The 17814-nt window shown below is 47.2% G+C and overlaps 1 long non-coding RNA gene across 3 annotated transcripts in view; it reads left to right on the top strand.

Moving 5' to 3' along the window:
- The window catches only part of LOC142258990 (uncharacterized), a 39012-nt gene that overhangs the window by 9244 nt on the left and 11954 nt on the right, over positions 1-17814 (top strand). Inside the window, exon 1 of one of the 3 annotated variants that reach the window (XR_012727920.1) lies at positions 395-438. The exons of 1 other annotated variant lie outside the window; for it this stretch is intronic. This is a non-coding gene — a long non-coding RNA (uncharacterized LOC142258990). Of the gene's footprint in view, positions 1-394; positions 439-17814 lie in introns of those variants that run through there. One more of the 3 variants, XR_012727919.1, reaches the window with a different exon arrangement.

The raw sequence follows: 17814 nt of genomic DNA, 5'->3' as shown, positions 1-17814 counted from the left end.
GCAACTGTGCACTGACTGCCGGCAACTACAGGCTCCTCCCACACAGGAGGCCGGTCACATGGGTCAGCAGAGGCCCCTCTGGCCACTGGGATTTAGACTCTACCATAATCATTTAGGGTGTCAGCACCAGACCCCGCTTCTATTATATCTATTGTAATCCCCTCTGTGCCCACGTGCACTTAGAATAGACATTGTTTTTGTGTCTGGAAAGGTCGGGCTGGAACCATCAGGCTGCATTATGTACACGCCCCATCACATGACCAGTGACGTCATACCTGTCAGGAGCCCGTACATTCTAGCACCTACTCTGCCGTTTTGTTTCTTTTTTTTTCTTGCTTCTTGCTCCAAGAATTACACTGAGGAGGCCCCGCCCTTTCCGGTGACGTTTTTCCCTCAAGAAATCAACTCCATGCTACACGTTACCGTGCGGCTCTGCAGGTGGGAGTTTCTCCATGTGTATGAGCACATTGTATATAGGGGATATATGGAGATCAGGTATATAGGAGGCTGTGTGGGGGCTTATACTGTATATAGCAGGCTGTGTGGGGCTTATACTGTATATATAGAGGCTGTGTGGGGGCTTATACTGTATATAGAGAGGCTGTGTGGGGGCTTATACTGTATATAGAGAGGCTGTGTGGGGGCTTATACTGTATATAGAGAGGCTGTGTGGGGGCTTATACTGTATATATAGAGGCTGTGTGGGGCTTATACTGTATATATAGAGGCTGTGTGGGGGCTTATACTGTATATAGGAGGCTGTGTGGGGGCTTATACTGTATATAGCAGGCTGTGTGGGGCTTATACTGTATATATAGAGGCTGTGTGGGGGCTTATACTGTATATAGAGAGGCTGTGTGGGGCTTATACTGTATATATAGAGGCTGTGTGGGGGCTTATACTGTATATAGAGAGGCTGTGTGGGGGCTTATACTGTATATAGAGAGGCTGTGTGGAGGCCTATACTGTATATAGGGAGGCTGTGTGGGGGGCTTATACTGTGTATAGAGAGGCTGTGTGGGGGCTTATACTGTATATAGAGAGGCTGTGTGGGGGCTTATACTGTATATAGAGAGGCTGTGTGGGGGCTTATACTGTATATAGAGAGGCTGTGTGGGGCTTATACTGTATATAGAGAGGCTGTGTGGGGGACTTGTACTGTATATAGGAAGGCTGTGTGGGGGACTTGTACTGTATATAGAGAGGCTGTGTGGGGACTTGTACTGTATATAGGAGGCTGTGTGGGGGCTTATACTGTATATAGAGAGGCTGTGTGGGGGCTTATACTGTATATAGAGAGGCTGTGTGGGGGGCTTATACTGTATATAGGGAGGCTGTGTGGGGGCTTATACTGTATATAGGGAGGCTGTGTGGGGGGCTTATACTGTACATAGAGAGGCTGTGTGGGGGGCTTATACTGTATATAGAGAGGCTGTGTGGGGGCTTATACTGTATATAGAGAGGCTGTGTGGGGGCTTATACTGTATATAGGGAGGCTGTGTGGGGGACTTATACTGTATATAGGAGGCTGTGTGGGGGCTTATACTGTATATAGAGAGGCTGTGTGGGGGCTTATACTGTATATAGGAGGCTGTGTGGGGGCTTATACTGTATATGGGAGGCTGTGTGGGGGCTTATACTGTATATAGGGAGGCTGTGTGGGGGCTTATACTGTATATAGAGAGGCTGTGTGGGGGCTCATACTGTATATAGAGAGGATGTGTGGAGGCTTATACTGTATATAGAGAGGCTGTGTGGGGGCTTATACTGTATATAGGGAGGCTGTGTGGGGGCTTATACTGTATATAGAGAGGCTGTGGGGGCTTATACTGTATATAGAGAGGCTGTGTGGGGGCTTATACTGTATATAGAGAGGCTGTGTGGGGGCTTATACTGTATATAGAGAGGCTGTGGGGGCTTATACTGTATATAGAGAGGCTGTGTGGAGGCTTATACTGTATATAGGGAGGCTGTGTGGGGGCTTATACTGTATATAGGGAGGATGTGTGGGGGCTTATACTGTATATAGGGAGGATGTGTGGGGGCTTATACTGTATATAGGGAGGATGTGTGGGGGCTTATACTGTATATAGAGAGGCTGTGTGGGGGCTTATACTGTATATAGGGAGGCTGTGTGGGGATTTATACTGTATATAGAGAGGCTGTGTGGGGATTATACTGTATATAGGGAGGCTGTGTGGGGGCTTATACTGTATATAGAGAGGCTGTGGGGGCTTATACTGTATATAGAGAGGCTGTGGGGGCTTATACTGTATATAGAGAGGCTGTGTGGGGGCTTACACTGTATATAGGGAGGCTGTGTGGGGGACTTGTACTGTATATAGGAGGCTGTGTGGGGGCTTATACTGTATATAGGGAGGCTGTGTGGGGGACTTATACTGTATATAGGAGGCTGTGTGGGGGCTTATACTGTATATAGAGAGGCTGTGTGGGGGCTTATACTGTATATAGAGAGGCTGTGTGGAGGCTTATACTGTATATAGAGAGGCTGTGTGGGGACTTATACTGTATATAGGAGGCTGTGTGGGGGCTTATACTGTATATAGAGAGGCTGTGTGGGGGCTTATACTGTATATAGAGAGGCTGTGTGGGGGCTTATACTGTATATAGGGAGGCTGTGTGGGGGACTTATACTGTATATAGGAGGCTGTGTGGGGGCTTATACTGTATATAGAGAGGCTGTGTGGGGGCTTATACTGTATATAGAGAGGCTGTGTGGGGGCTTATACTGTATATAGGGAGGCTGTGTGGGGGGCTTATACTGTATATAGAGAGGCTGTGTGGGGGCTTATACTGTATATAGAGAGGCTGTGTGGGGGCTTATACTGTATATAGGGAGGCTGTGTGGGGGCTTATACTGTATATAGAGAGGATGTGTGGGGGCTTATACTGTATATAGAGAGGCTGTGTGGGGGCTTATACTGTATATAGGGAGGCTGTGTGGGGATTTATACTGTATATAGAGAGGCTGTGTGGGGGCTTATACTGTATATAGGGAGGCTGTGTGGGGGCTTATACTGTATATGGGAGGCTGTGTGGGGGCTTATACTGTATATGGGAGGCTGTGTGGGGGCTTATACTGTATATAGGGAGGCTGTGTGGGGGCTTATACTGTATATAGAGAGGCTGTGTGGGGGCTCATACTGTATATAGAGAGGATGTGTGGAGGCTTATACTGTATATAGAGAGGCTGTGTGGGGGCTTATACTGTATATAGGGAGGCTGTGTGGGGGCTTATACTGTATATAGAGAGGCTGTGGGGGCTTATACTGTATATAGAGAGGCTGTGTGGGGGCTTATACTGTATATAGAGAGGCTGTGGGGGCTTATACTGTATATAGAGAGGCTGTGTGGAGGCTTATACTGTATATAGGAGGCTGTGTGGGGCTTATACTGTATATAGGGAGGCTGTGTGGGGGCTTATACTCTATATAGAGAGTCTGTGTGGGGGCTTATACTCTATATAGGGAGGCTGTGTGGGGGACTTATACTGTATATAGGAGGCTGTGTAGGGGCTTATACTGCATATAGGGAGGCTGTGTGGAGGCTTATACTCTATATAGGGAGGCTGTGTGGGGGATTTATACTGTATATAGAGAGGCTGTGTGGGGGCTTATACTGTATATAGGAGGCTGTGTGGGGCTTATACTGTATATAGGGAGGCTGTGTGGGGGCTTATACTCTATATAGGGAGGCTGTGTGGAGGCTTATACTGTATATAGGGAGGCTGTGTGGGGGGCTTATACTGTATATAGAGAGGCTGTGTGGGGGCTTATACTGTATATAGAGAGGCTGTGTGGGGGCTTATACTGTATATAGGGAGGCTGTGTGGGGGCTTATACTGTATATAGAGAGGATGTGTGGGGGCTTATACTGTATATAGAGAGGCTGTGTGGGGGCTTATACTGTATATAGGGAGGCTGTGTGGGGATTTATACTGTATATAGAGAGGCTGTGTGGGGGCTTATACTGTATATAGGGAGGCTGTGTGGGGGCTTATACTGTATATGGGAGGCTGTGTGGGGGCTTATACTGTATATAGGAGGCTGTGTGGGGGCTTATACTGTATATGGGAGGCTGTGTGGGGGCTTATACTGTATATAGGGAGGCTGTGTGGGGGCTTATACTGTATATAGAGAGGCTGTGTGGGGGCTCATACTGTATATAGAGAGGATGTGTGGAGGCTTATACTGTATATAGAGAGGCTGTGTGGGGGCTTATACTGTATATAGGGAGGCTGTGTGGGGGCTTATACTGTATATAGAGAGGCTGTGGGGGCTTATACTGTATATAGAGAGGCTGTGTGGGGGCTTATACTGTATATAGAGAGGCTGTGGGGGCTTATACTGTATATAGAGAGGCTGTGTGGAGGTTTATACTGTATATAGGAGGCTGTGTGGGGCTTATACTGTATATAGGGAGGCTGTGTGGGGGCTTATACTCTATATAGAGAGTCTGTGTGGGGGCTTATACTCTATATAGGGAGGCTGTGTGGGGGACTTATACTGTATATAGGAGGCTGTGTAGGGGCTTATACTGCATATAGGGAGGCTGTGTGGAGGCTTATACTCTATATAGGGAGGCTGTGTGGGGGATTTATACTGTATATAGAGAGGCTGTGTGGGTGTTTATACTGTATATAGGAGGCTGTGTGGGGCTTATACTGTATATAGGGAGGCTGTGTGGGGGCTTATACTCTATATAGGGAGGCTGTGTGGAGGCTTATACTGTATATAGGGAGGCTGTGTGGGGGGCTTATACTGTATATAGGGAGGCTGTGTGGGGGGCTTATACTGTATATAGGAGGCTGTGTGGGGGCTTATACTGTATATAGGAGGCTGTGTGGGGGCTTATACTGTATATAGAGAGGCTGTGTGGGGGCTTATACTGTATATAGGAGGCTGTGTGGGGGCTTATACTGTATATAGAGAGGCTGTGTGGGGGCTTATACTGTATATAGGGAGGCTGTGTGGGGGCTTATACTGTATATAGGGAGGCTGTGTGGGGGCTTATACTGTATATAGGGAGGCTGTGTGGGGGGCTTATACTGTATATAGGGAGGCTGTGTGGGGGGCTTATACTGTATATAGGAGGCTGTGTGGGGGCTTACACTGTATATAGGGAGGCTGTGTGGGGATTTATACTGTATATAGAGAGGCTGTGTGGGGGCTTATACTGTATATAGGGAGGCTGTGTGGGGGCTTATACTGTATATAGAGAGGCTGTGTGGGGGCTTATACTGTATATAGAAAGGCTGTGTGGGGGCTTATACAGTATATAGAGAGGCTGTGTGGGGGCTTATACTGTATATAGGAGGCTGTGTGGGGCTTATACTGTATATAGGGAGGCTGTGTGGGGGCTTATACTCTATATAGAGAGTCTGTGTGGGGGCTTATACTCTATATAGGGAGGCTGTGTGGAGGCTTATACTCTATATAGGGAGGCTGTGTGGGGGCTTATACTGTATATAGAGAGGCTGTGTGGGGGCTTATACTGTATATAGGGAGGCTGTGTGGGGGCTTATACTGTATATAGAGAGGCTGTGTGGGGATTTATACTGTATATAGAGAGGCTGTGTGGGGGCTTATACTGTATATAGGAGGCTGTGTGGGGCTTATACTGTATATAGAGAGGCTGTGTGGGGGCTTATACTGTATATAGAGAGGATGTGTGGGGGCTTATACTGTATATAGAGAGGCTGTGTGGGGGCTTATACTGTATATAGGGAGGCTGTGTGGGGATTTATACTGTATATAGAGAGGCTGTGTGGGGGCTTATACTGTATATAGAGAGGCTGTGTGGGGGCTTATACTGTATATAGAGAGGATGTGTGGGGGATTATACTGTATATAGGGAGGCTGTGTGGGGGCTTATACTGTATATAGAGAGGCTGTGTGGGGCGTATACTGTATATAGAGAGGCTGTGTGGGGGGCTTATACTGTATATAGGAGGCTGTGTGGGGCTTATACTGTATATAGAGAGGCTGTGTGGGGGCTTATACTGTATATAGAGAGGATGTGTGGGGGCTTATACTGTATATAGAGAGGCTGTGTGGGGTCTTATACTGTATATAGGGAGGCTGTGTGGGGATTTATACTGTATATAGAGAGGCTGTGTGGGGGCTTATACTGTATATAGAGAGGCTGTGTGGGGGCTTATACTGTATATAGAGAGGATGTGTGGGGGATTATACTGTATATAGGGAGGCTGTGTGGGGGCTTATACTGTATATAGAGAGGCTGTGTGGGGCGTATACTGTATATAGAGAGGCTGTGTGGGGGCTTATACTGTATATAGGGAGGCTGTGTGGGGGGCTTATACTGTATATAGGGAGGCTGTGTGGGGGGCTTATACTGTATATAGAGAGGCTGTGTGGGGGCTTATACTGTATATAGAGAGGCTGTGTGGGGGCTTATACTGTATATAGGGAGGCTGTGTGGGGGACTTGTACTGTATATAGGAGGCTGTGTGGGGGACTTGTACTGTATATAGGAGGCTGTGTGGGGGACTTGTACTGTATATAGGGAGGCTGTGTGGGGGACTTATACTGTATATAGGAGGCTGTGTGGGGGCTTACACTGTATATAGGGAGGCTGTGTGGGGATTTATACTGTATATAGAGAGGCTGTGTGGGGGCTTATACTGTATATAGGGAGGCTGTGTGGGGGCTTATACTGTATATAGAGAGGCTGTGTGGGGGCTTATACTGTATATAGAGAGGCTGTGTGGGGGCTTACACAGTATATAGAGAGGCTGTGTGGGGGCTTATACAGTATATAGAGAGGCTGTGTGGGGGCTTATACAGTATATAGAGAGGCTGTGTGGGGGCTTATACTGTATATATAGAGGCTGTGTGGGGCTTATACTGTATATAGAGAGGCTGTGTGGGGGCTTATACTGTATATAGAGAGGCTGTGTGGGGGCTTATACTGTATATAGAGAGGCTGTGTGGGGCTTATACTGTATATAGAGAGGCTGTGTGGGGCTTATACTGTATATAGGGAGGCTGTGTGGGGCTTATACTGTATATAGAGAGGCTGTGTGGGGCTTATACTGTATATAGGGAGGCTGTGTGGGGCTTATACTGTATATAGAGAGGCTGTGTGGGGGCTTATACTGTATATAGGAGGCTGTGTGGGGGCTTATACTGTATATAGGAGGCTGTGTGGGGCTTATACTGTATATAGGGAGGCTGTGTGGGGGACTTATTCTGTATATAGGAGGCTGTGTGGGGGCTTATACTGTATATAGGAGGCTGTGTGGGGGCTTATACTGTATATAGAGAGGCTGTGTGGGGGCTTATACTGTATATAGAGAGGCTGTGTGGGGGCTTATACTGTATATAGGGAGGCTGTGTGGGGGGCTTATACTGTATATAGAGAGGCTGTGTGGGGGCTTATACTGTATATAGAGAGGCTGTGTGGGGGCTTATACTGTATATAGAGAGGCTGTGTGGGGGCTTATACTGTATATAGAGAGGCTGTGTGGGGGCTTATACTGTATATAGAGAGGCTGTGTGGGGGCTTATACTGTATATAGGAGGCTGTGTGGGGCTTATACTGTATATAGAGAGGCTGTGTGGGACTTATACTGTATATAGAGAGGCTGTGTGGGGGCTTATACTGTATATAGAGAGGCTGTGTGGGGGCTTATACTGTATATAGAGAGGCTGTGTGGGGGGTTATACTGTATATAGAGAGGCTGTGTGGGGGGCTTATACTGTATATAGAGAGGCTGTGTGTGGGGCTTATACTGTATATAGAGAGGCTGTGTGGGGGATTATACTGTATATAGAGAGGCTGTGTGGGGGCTTATACTGTATATAGAGAGGCTGTGTGGGGGATTATACTGTATATAGAGAGGCTGTGTGGGGGGTTATACTGTATATAGAGAGGCTGTGTGGGGGGTTATACTGTATATAGGAGGCTGTGGGGGGCTTATACTGTATATAGGGAGGCTGTGGGGGGCTTATACTGTATATAGAGAGGCTGTGTGGGGGCTTATACTGTATATAGAGAGGCTGTGTGGGGCTTATACTGTATATAGAGAGGCTGTGGGGGGCTTATACTGTATATAGAGAGGCTGTGTGGGGGCTTATATTGTATATAGAGAGGCTGTGTGGGGGCTTATACTGTATATAGAGAGGCTGTGTGGGGGCTTATACTGTATATAGGAGGCTGTGTGGGGGCTTATACTGTATATAGGAGGCTGTGTGGGGGGCTTGTACTGTATATAGGAGGCTGTGTGGGGGCTTATACTGTATATAGGGAGGCTGTGTGGGGGGCTTATACTGTATATAGGGAGGCTGTGTGGGGGACTTGTACTGTATATAGGAGGCTGTGTGGGGGACTTGTACTGTATATAGGGAGGCTGTGTGGGGGACTTGTACTGTATATAGGAGGCTGTGTGGGGGACTTGTACTGTATATAGGGAGGCTGTGTGGGGGGCTTATACTGTATATAGAGAGGCTGTGTGGGGGCTTATACTGTATATAGAGAGGCTGTGTGGGGGCTTATACTGTATATAGAGAGGCTGTGTGGGGGCTTATACTGTATATAGGAGGCTGTGTGGGGGCTTATACTGTATATAGAGAGGCTGTGTGGGGGCTTATACTGTATATAGAGAGGCTGTGTGGGGGCTTATACTGTATATAGAGAGGCTGTGTGGGGGCTTATACTGTATATAGGGAGGCTGTGTGGGGGCTTATACTGTATATAGGGAGGCTGTGTGGGGGCTTATACTGTATATAGAGAGGATGTGTGGGGGCTTATACTGTATATAGAGAGGCTGTGTGGGGGCTTATACTGTATATAGAGAGGCTGTGTGGGGGCTTATACTGTATATAGGGAGGCTGTGTGGGGATTATACTGTATATAGGGAGGCTGTGTGGGGATTATACTGTATATAGGGAGGCTGTGTGGGGGCTTATACTGTATATAGAGAGGCTGTGTGGGGGCCTATACTGTATATAGGGAGGCTGTGTGGGGGACTTGTACTGTATATAGGAGGCTGTGTGGGGGACTTGTACTGTATATAGGGAGGCTGTGTGGGGGACTTATACTGTATATAGGAGGCTGTGTGGGGGCTTATACTGTATATAGAGAGGCTGTGTGGAGGCTTATACTGTATATAGAGAGGCTGTGTGGAGGCTTATACTGTATATAGAGAGGCTGTGTGGAGGCTTATACTGTATATAGGAGGCTGTGTGGGGACTTATACTGTATATAGAGAGGCTGTGTGGGGGCTTATACTGTATATAGAGAGGCTGTGTGGGGGCTTATACTGTATATAGAGAGGCTGTGTGGGGGACTTATACTGTATATAGGAGGCTGTGTGGGGGACTTATACTGTATATAGAGAGGCTGTGTGGGGGCTTATACTGTATATAGAGAGGCTGTGTGGGGGCTTATACTGTATATAGAGAGGCTGTGTGGGGGGCTTATACTGTATATAGAGAGGCTGTGTGGGGGCTTATACTGTATATAGAGAGGCTGTGTGGGGGCTTATACTGTATATAGAGAGGCTGTGTGGGGGCTTATACTGTATATAGAGAGGCTGTGTGGGGGCTTATACTGTATATAGGGAGGCTGTGTGGGGGCTTATACTGTATATAGGGAGGCTGTGTGGGGGCTTATACTGTATATAGAGAGGCTGTGTGGGGGCTTATACTGTATATAGGGAGGCTGTGTGGGGGCTTATACTGTATATAGAGAGGCTGTGTGGGGATTTATACTGTATATAGAGAGGCTGTGTGGGGGCTTATACTGTATATGGGAGGCTGTGTGGGGGCTTATACTGTATATGGGAGGCTGTGTGGGGGCTTATACTGTATATGGGAGGCTGTGTGGGGGCTTATACTGTATATAGGGAGGCTGTGTGGGGGCTTATACTGTATATAGGGAGGCTGTGTGGGGGCTTATACTGTATATAGAGAGGATGTGTGGGGGCTTATACTGTATATAGAGAGGCTGTGTGGGGGCTTATACTGTATATAGAGAGGCTGTGTGGGGGCTTATACTGTATATAGAGAGGCTGTGGGGGCTTATACTGTATATAGAGAGGCTGTGTGGGGGCTTATACTGTATATAGAGAGGCTGTGTGGAGGCTTATACTGTATATAGGAGGCTGTGTGGGGCTTATACTGTATATAGGGAGGCTGTGTGGGGGCTTATACTCTATATAGAGAGTCTGTGTGGGGGCTTATACTCTATATAGGGAGGCTGTGTGGGGGACTTATACTGTATATAGGAGGCTGTGTAGGGGCTTATACTGCATATAGGGAGGCTGTGTGGAGGCTTATACTCTATATAGGGAGGCTGTGTGGGGGATTTATACTGTATATAGAGAGGCTGTGTGGGGGCTTATACTGTATATAGGAGGCTGTGTGGGGCTTATACTGTATATAGGGAGGCTGTGTGGGGGCTTATACTCTATATAGGGAGGCTGTGTGGGGGGCTTATACTGTATATAGGGAGGCTGTGTGGGGGGCTTATACTGTATATAGAGAGGCTGTGTGGGGGATTATACTGTATATAGGGAGGCTGTGTGGGGGCTTATACTGTATATAGGAGGCTGTGTGGGGGCTTATACTGTATATAGAGAGGCTGTGTGGGGGCTTATACTGTATATAGGGAGGCTGTGTGGGGGCTTATACTGTATATAGGGAGGCTGTGTGGGGGCTTATACTGTATATAGGGAGGCTGTGTGGGGGGCTTATACTGTATATAGGGAGGCTGTGTGGGGGGCTTATACTGTATATAGAGAGACGAAGCTGAAGTTGGTTTCTTATTCATCAGTTTCTTATTCGGCAATTTAGTATTTTCAGTTTTTTACACATTTAACAACAAAAATAACACATCACAATAATACAATACAATGCACTGAGGTGCCCTAATATAAATACACTCAAAATCAGCTGCAAAAATTATAAAACTGGCAAAAAAATGGGCATGAAAGTGGGCACCAAAGTATGTTAGTGAAAGGGTTAAATGGCTTTGGGCCACTGATCTCACACCATAAATACAAACCTTCATAATTTTGTACAAATCTGCACAAGTCAAAATCTTCACAATAATCCACTCATTTAAGACGGCTGTGTGGGGATTTATACTGTATATAGAGAGGCTGTGTGGGGATTTATACTGTATATAGAGAGGCTGTGTGGGGCTTATACTGTATATAGAGAGGCTGTGTGGGGGCTTATACTGTATATAGAGAGGCTGTGTGGGGGGCTTATACTGTATATAGGAGGCTGTGTGGGGCTTATACTGTATATAGAGAGGCTGTGTGGGGGCTTATACTGTATATAGAGAGGATGTGTGGGGGCTTATACTGTATATAGAGAGGCTGTGTGGGGGCTTATACTGTATATAGGGAGGCTGTGTGGGGATTTATACTGTATATAGAGAGGCTGTGTGGGGGCTTATACTGTATATAGAGAGGCTGTGTGGGGGCTTATACTGTATATAGAGAGGATGTGTGGGGGATTATACTGTATATAGGGAGGCTGTGTGGGGGCTTATACTGTATATAGAGAGGCTGTGTGGGGCGTATACTGTATATAGAGAGGCTGTGTGGGGGCTTATACTGTATATAGGGAGGCTGTGTGGGGGGCTTATACTGTATATAGGGAGGCTGTGTGGGGGGCTTATACTGTATATAGAGAGGCTGTGTGGGGGCTTATACTGCATATAGAGAGGCTGTGTGGGGGCTTATACTGTATATAGGGAGGCTGTGTGGGGGACTTGTACTGTATATAGGAGGCTGTGTGGGGGCTTATATTGTATATAGGGAGGCTGTGTGGGGGACTTATACTGTATATAGGAGGCTGTGTGGGGGCTTACACTGTATATAGGGAGGCTGTGTGGGGATTTATACTGTATATAGAGAGGCTGTGTGGGGGCTTATACTGTATATAGGGAGGCTGTGTGGGGGCTTATACTGTATATAGAGAGGCTGTGTGGGGGCTTATACTGTATATAGAGAGGCTGTGTGGGGGCTTATACAGTATATAGAGAGGCTGTGTGGGGGCTTATACTGTATATAGGAGGCTGTGTGGGGTTTATACTGTATATAGGGAGGCTGTGTGGGGGCTTATACTTTATATAGAGAGTCTGTGTGGGGGCTTATACTCTATATAGGGAGGCTGTGTGGAGGCTTATACTCTATATAGGGAGGCTGTGTGGGGGCTTATACTGTATATAGAGAGGCTGTGTGGGGGCTTATACTGTATATAGGGAGGCTGTGTGGGGGCTTATACTGTATATAGAGAGGCTGTGTGGGGATTTATACTGAATATAGAGAGGCTGTGTGGGGGCTTATACTGTATATAGAGAGGCTGTGTGGGGGATTATACTGTATATAGGGAGGCTGTGTGGGGGGCTTATACTGTATATAGGAGGCTGTGTGGGGCTTATACTGTATATAGAGAGGCTGTGTGGGGGCTTATACTGTATATAGAGAGGATGTGTGGGGGCTTATACTGTATATAGAGAGGCTGTGTGGGGGCTTATACTGTATATAGGGAGGCTGTGTGGGGATTTATACTGTATATAGAGAGGCTGTGTGGGGGCTTATACTGTATATAGAGAGGCTGTGTGGGGGCTTATACTGTATATAGAGAGGATGTGTGGGGGATTATACTGTATATAGGGAGGCTGTGTGGGGGCTTATACTGTATATAGAGAGGCTGTGTGGGGCGTATACTGTATATAGAGAGGCTGTGTGGGGGGCTTATACTGTATATAGGAGGCTGTGTGGGGCTTATACTGTATATAGAGAGGCTGTGTGGGGGCTTATACTGTATATAGAGAGGATGTGTGGGGGCTTATACTGTATATAGAGAGGCTGTGTGGGGGCTTATACTGTATATAGGGAGGCTGTGTGGGGATTTATACTGTATATAGAGAGGCTGTGTGGGGGCTTATACTGTATATAGAGAGGCTGTGTGGGGGCTTATACTGTATATAGAGAGGATGTGTGGGGGATTATACTGTATATAGGGAGGCTGTGTGGGGGCTTATACTGTATATAGAGAGGCTGTGTGGGGCGTATACTGTATATAGAGAGGCTGTGTGGGGGCTTATACTGTATATAGGGAGGCTGTGTGGGGGGCTTATACTGTATATAGGGGAGGCTGTGTGGGGGGCTTATACTGTATATAGAGAGGCTGTGTGGGGGCTTATACTGTATATAGAGAGGCTGTGTGGGGGCTTATACTGTATATAGGGAGGCTGTGTGGGGGACTTGTACTGTATATAGGAGGCTGTGTGGGGGCTTATACTGTATATAGGGAGGCTGTGTGGGGGACTTATACTGTATATAGGAGGCTGTGTGGGGGCTTACACTGTATATAGGGAGGCTGTGTGGGGATTTATACTGTATATAGAGAGGCTGTGTGGGGGCTTATACTATATATAGGGAGGCTGTGTGGGGGCTTATACTGTATATAGAGAGGCTGTGTGGGGGCTTATACTGTATATAGAGAGGCTGTGTGGGGGCTTATACAGTATATAGAGAGGCTGTGTGGGGGCTTATACTGTATATAGGAGGCTGTGTGGGGCTTATACTGTATATAGGGAGGCTGTGTGGGGGCTTATACTCTATATAGAGAGTCTGTGTGGGGGCTTATACTCTATATAGGGAGGCTGTGTGGAGGCTTATACTCTATATAGGGAGACTGTGTGGGGGCTTATACTGTATATAGAGAGGCTGTGTGGGGGCTTATACTGTATATAGGGAGGCTGTGTGGTGGCTTATACTGTATATAGAGAGGCTGTGTGGGGATTTATACTGTATATAGAGAGGCTGTGTGGGGGCTTATACTGTATATAGGAGGCTGTGTGGGGCTTATACTGTATATAGAGAGGATGTGTGGGGGATTATACTGTATATAGGGAGGCTGTGTGGGGGCTTATACTGTATATAGAGAGGCTGTGTGGGGCGTATACTGTATATAGAGAGGCTGTGTGGGGGCTTATACTGTATATAGAGAGGCTGTGTGGGGGCTTATACTGTATATAGAGAGGCTGTGTGGGGGCTTATACTGTATATAGAGAGGCTGTGTGAGGGCTTATACTGTATATAGAGAGGCTGTGTGGGGGGTTATACTGTATATAGAGAGGCTGTGTGAGGGCTTATACTGTGTATAGAGAGGCTGTGTGGGGGCTTATACTGTATATAGAGAGGCTGTGTGGGGGCTTATACTGTATATAGAGAGGCTGTGTGGGGGCTTATACTGTATATAGAGAGGCTGTGTGGGGGCTTATACTGTATATAGGGAGGCTGTGTGGGGGGCTTATACTGTATATAGGGAGGCTGTGTGGGGGGCTTATACTGTATATAGAGAGGCTGTGTGGGGGCTTATACTGTATATAGAGAGGCTGTGTGGGGGCTTATACTGTATATAGGGAGGCTGTGTGGGGGACTTGTACTGTATATAGGAGGCTGTGTGGGGGCTTACACTGTATATAGAGAGGATGTGTGGGGGATTATACTGTATATAGGGAGGCTGTGTGGGGGCTTATACTGTATATAGAGAGGCTGTGTGGGGCGTATACTGTATATAGAGAGGCTGTGTGGGGGCTTATACTGTATATAGGGAGGCTGTGTGGGGGGCTTATACTGTATATAGGGGAGGCTGTGTGGGGGGCTTATACTGTATATAGAGAGGCTGTGTGGGGGCTTATACTGTATATAGAGAGGCTGTGTGGGGGCTTATACTGTATATAGGGAGGCTGTGTGGGGATTTATACTGTATATAGAGAGGCTGTGTGGGGGCTTATACTGTATATAGAGAGGCTGTGTGGGGGCTTATACTGTATATAGAGAGGATGTGTGGGGGATTATACTGTATATAGGGAGGCTGTGTGGGGGCTTATACTGTATATAGAGAGGCTGTGTGGGGCGTATACTGTATATAGAGAGGCTGTGTGGGGGGCTTATACTGTATATAGGAGGCTGTGTGGGGCTTATACTGTATATAGAGAGGCTGTGTGGGGGCTTATACTGTATATAGAGAGGATGTGTGGGGGCTTATACTGTATATAGAGAGGCTGTGTGGGGGCTTATACTGTATATAGGGAGGCTGTGTGGGGATTTATACTGTATATAGAGAGGCTGTGTGGGGGCTTATACTGTATATAGAGAGGCTGTGTGGGGGCTTATACTGTATATAGAGAGGATGTGTGGGGGATTATACTGTATATAGGGAGGCTGTGTGGGGGCTTATACTGTATATAGAGAGGCTGTGTGGGGCGTATACTGTATATAGAGAGGCTGTGTGGGGGCTTATACTGTATATAGGGAGGCTGTGTGGGGGGCTTATACTGTATATAGGGGAGGCTGTGTGGGGGGCTTATACTGTATATAGAGAGGCTGTGTGGGGGCTTATACTGTATATAGAGAGGCTGTGTGGGGGCTTATACTGTATATAGGGAGGCTGTGTGGGGGACTTGTACTGTATATAGGAGGCTGTGTGGGGGCTTATACTGTATATAGGGAGGCTGTGTGGGGGACTTATACTGTATATAGGAGGCTGTGTGGGGGCTTACACTGTATATAGGGAGGCTGTGTGGGGATTTATACTGTATATAGAGAGGCTGTGTGGGGGCTTATACTGTATATAGGGAGGCTGTGTGGGGGCTTATACTGTATATAGAGAGGCTGTGTGGGGGCTTATACTGTATATAGAGAGGCTGTGTGGGGGCTTATACAGTATATAGAGAGGCTGTGTGGGGGCTTATACTGTATATAGGAGGCTGTGTGGGGCTTATACTGTATATAGGGAGGCTGTGTGGGGGCTTATACTCTATATAGAGAGTCTGTGTGGGGGCTTATACTCTATATAGGGAGGCTGTGTGGAGGCTTATACTCTATATAGGGAGACTGTGTGGGGGCTTATACTGTATATAGAGAGGCTGTGTGGGGGCTTATACTGTATATAGGGAGGCTGTGTGGTGGCTTATACTGTATATAGAGAGGCTGTGTGGGGATTTATACTGTATATAGAGAGGCTGTGTGGGGGCTTATACTGTATATAGGAGGCTGTGTGGGGCTTATACTGTATATAGAGAGGATGTGTGGGGGATTATACTGTATATAGGGAGGCTGTGTGGGGGCTTATACTGTATATAGAGAGGCTGTGTGGGGCGTATACTGTATATAGAGAGGCTGTGTGGGGGCTTATACTGTATATAGAGAGGCTGTGTGGGGGCTTATACTGTATATAGAGAGGCTGTGTGGGGGCTTATACTGTATATAGAGAGGCTGTGTGAGGGCTTATACTGTATATAGAGAGGCTGTGTGGGGGGTTATACTGTATATAGAGAGGCTGTGTGAGGGCTTATACTGTGTATAGAGAGGCTGTGTGGGGGCTTATACTGTATATAGAGAGGCTGTGTGGGGGCTTATACTGTATATAGAGAGGCTGTGTGGGGGCTTATACTGTATATAGAGAGGCTGTGTGGGGGCTTATACTGTATATAGGGAGGCTGTGTGGGGGGCTTATACTGTATATAGGGAGGCTGTGTGGGGGGCTTATACTGTATATAGAGAGGCTGTGTGGGGGCTTATACTGTATATAGAGAGGCTGTGTGGGGGCTTATACTGTATATAGGGAGGCTGTGTGGGGGACTTGTACTGTATATAGGAGGCTGTGTGGGGGCTTACACTGTATATAGAGAGGATGTGTGGGGGATTATACTGTATATAGGGAGGCTGTGTGGGGGCTTATACTGTATATAGAGAGGCTGTGTGGGGCGTATACTGTATATAGAGAGGCTGTGTGGGGGCTTATACTGTATATAGGGAGGCTGTGTGGGGGGCTTATACTGTATATAGGGGAGGCTGTGTGGGGGGCTTATACTGTATATAGAGAGGCTGTGTGGGGGCTTATACTGTATATAGAGAGGCTGTGTGGGGGCTTATACTGTATATAGGGAGGCTGTGTGGGGGACTTGTACTGTATATAGGAGGCTGTGTGGGGGCTTATACTGTATATAGGGAGGCTGTGTGGGGGACTTATACTGTATATAGGAGGCTGTGTGGGGGCTTACACTGTATATAGGGAGGCTGTGTGGGGATTTATACTGTATATAGAGAGGCTGTGTGGGGGCTTATACTGTATATAGGGAGGCTGTGTGGGGGCTTATACTGTATATAGAGAGGCTGTGTGGGGGCTTATACTGTATATAGAGAGGCTGTGTGGGGGCTTATACAGTATATAGAGAGGCTGTGTGGGGGCTTATACTGTATATAGGAGGCTGTGTGGGGCTTATACTGTATATAGGGAGGCTGTGTGGGGGCTTATACTCTATATAGAGAGTCTGTGTGGGGGCTTATACTCTATATAGGGAGGCTGTGTGGAGGCTTATACTCTATATAGGGAGGCTGTGTGGGGGCTTATACTGTATATAGAGAGGCTGTGTGGGGATTTATACTGTATATAGAGAGGCTGTGTGGGGGCTTATACTGTATATAGGAGGCTGTGTGGGGCTTATACTGTATATAGAGAGGATGTGTGGGGGATTATACTGTATATAGGGAGGCTGTGTGGGGGCTTATACTGTATATAGAGAGGCTGTGTGGGGCGTATACTGTATATAGAGAGGCTGTGTGGGGCGTATACTGTATATAGGGAGGCTGTGTGGGGGGCTTATACTGTATATAGGGAGGCTGTGTGGGGGCTTATACTGTATATAGGGAGGCTGTGTGGGGGGCTTATACTGTATATAGGGAGGCTGTGTGGGGGGCTTATACTGTATATAGAGAGGCTGTGTGGGGGCTTATACTGT

This window comes from Anomaloglossus baeobatrachus (genome assembly GCF_048569485.1).
Source record: "Anomaloglossus baeobatrachus isolate aAnoBae1 chromosome 5 unlocalized genomic scaffold, aAnoBae1.hap1 SUPER_5_unloc_21, whole genome shotgun sequence".
Classification (NCBI taxonomy): domain Eukaryota; kingdom Metazoa; phylum Chordata; class Amphibia; order Anura; family Aromobatidae; genus Anomaloglossus; species Anomaloglossus baeobatrachus.
This window is presented reverse-complemented; position numbering and strand designations above follow the sequence as displayed.